The sequence below is a fragment of the Eleutherodactylus coqui genome, chromosome 2, assembly GCF_035609145.1.
Source record: "Eleutherodactylus coqui strain aEleCoq1 chromosome 2, aEleCoq1.hap1, whole genome shotgun sequence".
NCBI lineage: Eukaryota > Metazoa > Chordata > Amphibia > Anura > Eleutherodactylidae > Eleutherodactylus > Eleutherodactylus coqui.
In genome coordinates this window covers 242,267,310-242,274,969 of record NC_089838.1, presented here as the reverse complement: position 1 = coordinate 242,274,969, position 7,660 = coordinate 242,267,310, and positions in this window count along the sequence as shown.

The following is a 7,660-nucleotide window of genomic DNA, read 5'->3' as shown; positions in this document are numbered from 1 at the left end:
GACAAGTCCTGCATGGGAACAGGCAGAGAATTCCTGTATTGTATGTATCATCATGAAAGTTTCAATAAGATCCCGCTGTCTTGATATTAGAGGAGAACATTTAGTGTTTATTTACAGTATTAGCACAGATCACAGGTCCTTTATTTCATCCAGAATGTTAACTAATTTGTGTTTAGCTTTAACTATTGAAATAATTATCATTTTTGTTCAAATAAATATACAAAGAAAATCAGTACTTCAGCACAGAGAATACAAAAATATGCAGTTGATAAGGTTAGAGAAATGACCCAAATTAGTACAACGATGTACATAGTATAACATTTGCCATGTAAACAAGTAAAAAGTCAGCCACCTGTCGCATAAACCTTATCAAAATGATCTTATCAACCACGTGTCTTTCTATATTACAACATATCTCAGTTTTGCTGCCATGTAGATTCTTCAGAACAATGGACTCCCATATGGCTTTGTTCATCTGGATAGTTCCTGCCCCAAACAACGACTTTTCAACCTTACGTCACCAAAGCAAGCTGCAGCTGCTGAACTTCAGATCTGTTCTTGTGTTATGTGACAGGTCAATTATTATATCTCGGTTCTTGGCTGAGAAATGACCCATTCCCTAAAGTGGAAGTGTTACTTTTGCTATTCGACCCGGCGATCACATGACCACTGTGTGTCCCTGTCACAGCAGAGCTGCAGGGTCCTAGAGGACCTTGACCAGCTATGTTAGTGACTATTGTCACTACAGCTGGATGTCTTCTCCTGTAATTTGGACTCCTATGGATGTGGAAAAGTGTGAAATAAAAAAAAAATAAAATACAAAAGACAAAATGAATAACCCCCAGAGGTCTTATATGACATCATAGGGGGCATAGATGGTAATAAAATAATTTAAAAAAACAAGTTTTAAAAAATTACTGAATAAAATAATTTATACATAAAAAACAAAATGACCCGGCGTCAACCAAAATCATTGCTGTATGCACCCTGTAAACTGAGACTATATACAAATTATATATCAAAATGTCAGAAACAAAATGAGGAACCCATTCCTGTACTTTATTTTGGTGAATATAAGAATTCTTTTTTTTTTTTTTTTTTTTTTAAAGCTTTTTACCCCCAATAAAATAAAAAAATGTGAAAAAAAAGATATGAAGAAATAGCCCTATGTGTCAAGGGAAAAAAAAGCAGCAAAAATTATTTTGGTAACTGAAGGGAAAAAAAAATGGGACAGTAAGACCACACATGGCTAAAATCCCTAAAAAGTATCTGGTTGTTTAGGATTAGAGATGAGCGAGCACGCTCGTTTAAGGCAGATACTCGAGCAAGCATTGCTCTTCTCGAGTATCTGCTTACTCGTCCGAGCAAATGCAGGGGGGGGGGGTGTCGGGGAGAGTGAGAGAGATCTCTCTCTCCCCCCGCTCACCCCCAACACCCCCCCGCATTTGCTCGGACAAGTAAGAAGATACTCGAGAAGAGCGATGCTCGCTCGAGTATCTGCCTTAAACGAGCGTGCTTGCTCATCTCTATTTAGGATCAAAACACTCTGTTCCTTAAAGGGGTTCTGTCATTAAAAACAAAAAATTTTATACTTACCTATTGCTCCCCAGGCAGCCTGCTTACCTCTTCTTCTTATCCCAAATCTTCTCCTGGAGCCGCTTGTCAATTCGGTCACGTGACCTCCAGCACCCGATTTTCTTCCATCCGGTCAAAAAGCGTACACTGCCTACCTTCCGCTTCCTTCAGGTCAATGTACGCATACGTCACTAGTGACGTGTGCGTACATTGTCTTGTGAGGAAGCGCGGAATGAAGGGAGCCGCGCGAGACAACGGCACGACTGCGCACGCGCGAGACAGCGGCACACGACTGCGCATGCGCGAGTCTGCGGCGCGCTCGCGCTCGCCTGGGAGCGCGGCACACGACTGCGCATGCGCGAGTCTGCGGCGCGCTCGCGCTCGCCTGGGAGCACGTTACACGTGCACACTCTCTGCCAATAGAAATGTATCCCTGACACTGTTGTCAGGCAGAATACATTTCTATTAGCCAATGGAAATGCAAGCTTCTGCTGCCTCTCGGCCAATAGAAATGTATCCCTGACACTGTTGTCAGGCAGAATATATTTCTATTAGCCAATGGAAATGCAAGCTTCTGCATATAAGCATATATATATTTTATTTATATAAATATATATATATAAATAAAAGTATATATATAAAAAAGCATATATGTGTGTGCATATATAAATATATGCATATATATATGTGTGTGCATATATATATATATATATGCATATATATATGCATATGCATATATATATATGCATAAATATATATATGCATATATATATACGCATATATATATATATATATACACATATATATATATATGCATATATACATATATATATATATATATATATACATATATATATGCATATATACATATATATATATATATATGCATATATACATATATATATATATATATATATATATATGCATATATACATATATATATATATATATATGCATATATACATATATATATATATATATATATATGCATATATACATATATATATATATATATATATATATGCATATATACATATATATATATATATATATATATGCATATATACATATATATATATATATATATATATATGCATATATACATATATATATATATATATATATGCATATATACATATATATATATATATATATGCATATATACATATATATATATATATATGCATATATACATATATATATATATATGCATATATACATATATATGCATATATATATATGCATGCATATATGTATATATATATATATATGTATATATGCATATATGTGTATATATATATATATATATATGCATATATGTGTATATATATATATATATGTGTATATATATATATATGTATATATGCATATATATATATATATATATATATATATATATATATATATATATATGTATATATGCATATATATATATATATATATATATATATTTATGCATATATATATATATGCATATGCATATATATATGCATATATATATATGCACACACATATATGCTTTTTTATATATATATATATATATATATAAAAGTATATATATAAAAAGCATATATGTGTGTATATATATATATATATATATATATATATATATATATATATATATATATATTTTTTTATATGCATATATATGCTATCTGTATCTGTCTACCCGTCTGTGTCTATCCGTCTGTATTTATCCGTCTACATTTATCTCTCTATGCATCTGTATTTATCCATCTATCCGTCTGTAATTATCCGCCTGCATTTATCCGTCTGCGTCTGCCCGTCTATCCATCCGCGTCTATTCATCTATATGTTTATGTGTATATACACACATATATCTATCTAGCTTTATTTGTCTGTGTGTGTGTATATGGCGGTTTCAGGCGAATGTAATTTTCTTCCCTTATGCGGCCATGATTGTCACGGCCGTATATTGGGACAAAACTAAGCCTATGGTTACTGTGGTTTCTCTCTCGTTAATACTTGACCGAGAAAATATAGGACCTCCCCTATGAATACTATGTGCGTGAAAGATCAGGCGGCCGCCGTATTCCCACCATTTATTTTGTTTCTTACAGTTGCTCCTACAGCGGTGTGTGTGTTTGTTTGTATGTATGTATGTATGTGTATATATATGATACACACATACGCACATCACAAGGCATTGTTCTTACAAGGCGCACTGCACTGGCAGACACACTCGCATATTTGCCATGCAAGATATTGGTTTGAGTTTCTCGTGCTGATATAGTGCTCACTTGTGTAAAATCAGCCACAGAGAATGAATTTAACATCACCAAAGACATAAAGCTATACATTGTCCTCTATTGTCAGCATGCTGTTATCCTGACCCCCAAGTGTCAATGCATAATGCATCCCAAGTGGCAGCGTGCCCACCAATATCACGTCTTGTATCCAAGCTAGAGGCGATACAACAGGGTCCTAGAACGTCCATGCCCGTCCGTTTCGCATTTTGAATCCAAGCTAGAGGTGGTACAACAGGGTACTAGAGCCTCCATGTCCACCCGTATCACATCTTGTATCCAAGCTAGAGGTGGTACAACGGGATACTAGAGCCTTCATGCCTGCCTGTATCACATCTTGTATCCAAGCTAGAGGTGGTACAACAGGGCACTAGAGCCTGCATGCCCGCCCGTATCACATCTTGTATCCAAGCTAGAGGTGGTACAACAGGGTACTAGAGCCTCCATGCCCATCTGTATCACATCTTGTATCCAAGCTAGAGGCGGTACAACAGGACATACATATATACATACAATAGGACCAGCTTTACATAGATGTAAGTGCAGTTGCGCACACTTTTGTGCACTTTTTTGTCTCTCTGAGGGCAGCCGCACATGGGTGTAAGCGTGGAACGTACATGTCCTATGCAGTGTGTAGATATATTACTATACATATTATATGTGTGTGTGTGTATGTATGTGTGTATATATATAATATATATATATATATATATATATATATATATATATATATATATATATATACACACATACATACATACATATATCTATACACACACATCTTGATACATATACGCATAGATAAATGTATATATACATACACTCATACAATACATTGCATGGGGAATATTCCTGTTTTTACCATGTGGAGTGACTACTGTGAGTGATTTTTATGAGTGACTGCTATGAGTGACTGCTTTGAGTGACTACAGTGAGTGGCTACTGTGAGATTGCAGGGAAGATCTGGAGGCCCTTGGGAAACTCTGGGTGTTCAGAGACGCAGGGAGAAACACTAGCAGATTTTGGTAGACTGCAGGCAGGACTATTCACTGCACTGGATGGGCGGAAGTAGCTTTGTGAGGGCGGAAGTGGTCAGCACAGCAAGGGGTGCTGGGAGATGACCTCCTAGCAGGAGGGGCTGAAGATGTAAACAGAGCATGGAGGTGAAAAATGAAGCCTAGGTAAGTACTACTTCTGAAAAAAACGTTTTATATGTGTTATTTACCACAGGTTGTGCCAGCGGGGCAGATTTACTGGAGAAAAAAAATACAGATTGTAATGACAGAACCCCTTTAAGGGGTTAAAAATAAAAAGCAAAACATAATGCTACTATAGCATGGAAGTAATACTTACACAAGGAAACAGAAATAGACTGGAATAGAAGACATGGCATTTGTGTGTAATAATATCCCATGGGGTAGGGGTTCATGTGGAAAAGTAAGTAATACGGTAGCGTAAGAAAGGGATAGTGAGAGAAAAAAAGAGAAAAGAGTGGATTAAGGAGGACACCAGTAGGCTGACAGAAGGAGACCTCAGTTCCTTAGTTGTTGTGGTCACTAGTGACTATAGTACCTAAGGGATTAAAGCTTCCCTCATAAAGAGCTCTTAGATAAATCATTGAAAATTAAACTTAATCCCTTGGTAGTCCAGTGGATTTGCAGTTGGTTAAATGATAGATATCAGAGTCCTGTTGTCAATGGTGTATATTCTATACAGAGACTAATTATAAATGGTGACCATAAGGTTTTATTCCGAGTCTTATTTTTTTTAGCTTTTGTAGTTGACATAAGAGAAGGCTTAATAGGTAAGGATTGTCAGTTAGCCTATGACACAAAAATGTGTAATAGGGTTGATATTCAAGGTGGGGCTGTATGTATTGGTTGTACTCCTCTATTTTGCCCCAAGTTGGATTGCTGGGTGCGAGTCCATACCTTTACTGCCTTAGGATCTCAGTAAGATACAGCTCAAAGAGCAAGAGAACCACACCAAAGACCTTTTGGATGAAAATACCATTGGAAAAACTTTATTTTTTTTCACACAGGTTACACTAACTCATTGTCAACTGTAGAAACATTTTGGATGCGATCTCCTTCCTTGAGCTAGCGATGAATATTCTATATGTAATCTCCTATCCAAGAAGGGACACAGAATCCTATGGGATGAGCCTCCCCCATGAAAGCCAAAACAGTTGCCAGTAGCCAGAAAGCATAGAGAGCAGCATATGAAACACTTAGTAAGGCTCTGTTCACCTTTCCGTTCTTCTGTTCCACAAAAGAACAGAAAAGCAAAAATAAAATGGCCCAATGAATCTATCAAAATGATGGAAACTGACGACACCTAATACAGCCCATTGACTAATCAGTTGTGTCTGTTTTCATGGGTTACGTCACTTTACCAGAAAAAACAGGGCAGCATGCTGCGATATTTTTTTCTGCATTTATCACAAAACCCCAGATGGAAATATGAACAAAACCTCCTTTTTGTTTTCTGTTTTATTACACTTATATAGATGTATACATGTAAGAATAACATATGTAATATTAGCATATTTATTATTGAACTATTATATTTTAGGTTTCAATTTAGAAATCCATACCTGTTCTCTGAATGCAAGGTTAACATGGCAAACATGATAGTCATGAAATATATCTCTTGTACCTCATATTACATTGTATAACTAAAGACGATATCATTTGTTTCAGTATAAATCTGTCTTCATAGTGGTATTTCACTTGCTACTCTGAGCAAACAATGCTATGTGTGACTTAGACAAGATTTTAAGGTCATCTCTAATCTTATATCTGCAGCAGTGCGCACACTTAGTACATAATCCATGAGTGAGTGATGCATGCCTTGTATGCCCTTACAGGAGAATGGGAGGAAGTAGAGGGAAAAAAGACATTATTGGAGCCAATGGAACCACCACTGCGAAGCAGTGCAGCCGGCCCTGCTGACATGAGCACATGACAGGGCCTTTTAACAGATGCTAATTTATATAGGCCATGTCCTCAAATATCAGTAAATACTGCATGCCACTTACAAGTAGTGCAAATATCACCCAAAAATTAATAAAGACTCCATACTAAACTTAACAATACAGAACTTAAACAAAATTATAGACCTCATACCATGCCCCTTAACCCTTTCCAATCCAATTTGTATCCTGGTTTTCCTAGGGAGCTTACTCTTTTTCTGCTGTTATACAACAGCGCTATCTGCTGGCTAAAGCCAGTACTGCATGAGGTGACACGTTGGATAGGCTCCGACAGCAGAGAGGCTGGCAATATAGAGTAAGAGAACCCCGACGGACGTCTTCCAACATCGGAGCTGTACAGCATTAAATCATAATGTCTTCAGAGGTCAGACAGTGGATTGGAGAGGGTTAATTAAATACAGACCGTAGAATAAATACATACCTCATAAACAGATACCTCAGAGCAGGCACCAGAATGAGCCACATAGTAGGTATAGGCATCTGGACCCCAAAACAAATGAAGACCCTAAAAAGAGCCACAAACGCAGACCAGACCCCCAAACCAGACTTGCTAACCTAATACAGATACTAGTATATCAGCTCACACTTGTCCTTTGGGGAACCTTGCTGCTCACATCTTTGGCTTCAGGACCTACACAGCTATGGTCACGTGTCCTTTTCTGTGCAAGTCCTTCAACAGCTCCTGTGTGAAGAGCTATAGAAAGAAAAGACTGGTGGATAGGCGCAACTCTCCAGAAAAGATGGTGGAACGATAGGATGTATTATCCAGTAATACATTGTAAAATTGCCCTAGGAGTACTCTGAGTTATATAGACATAATTCT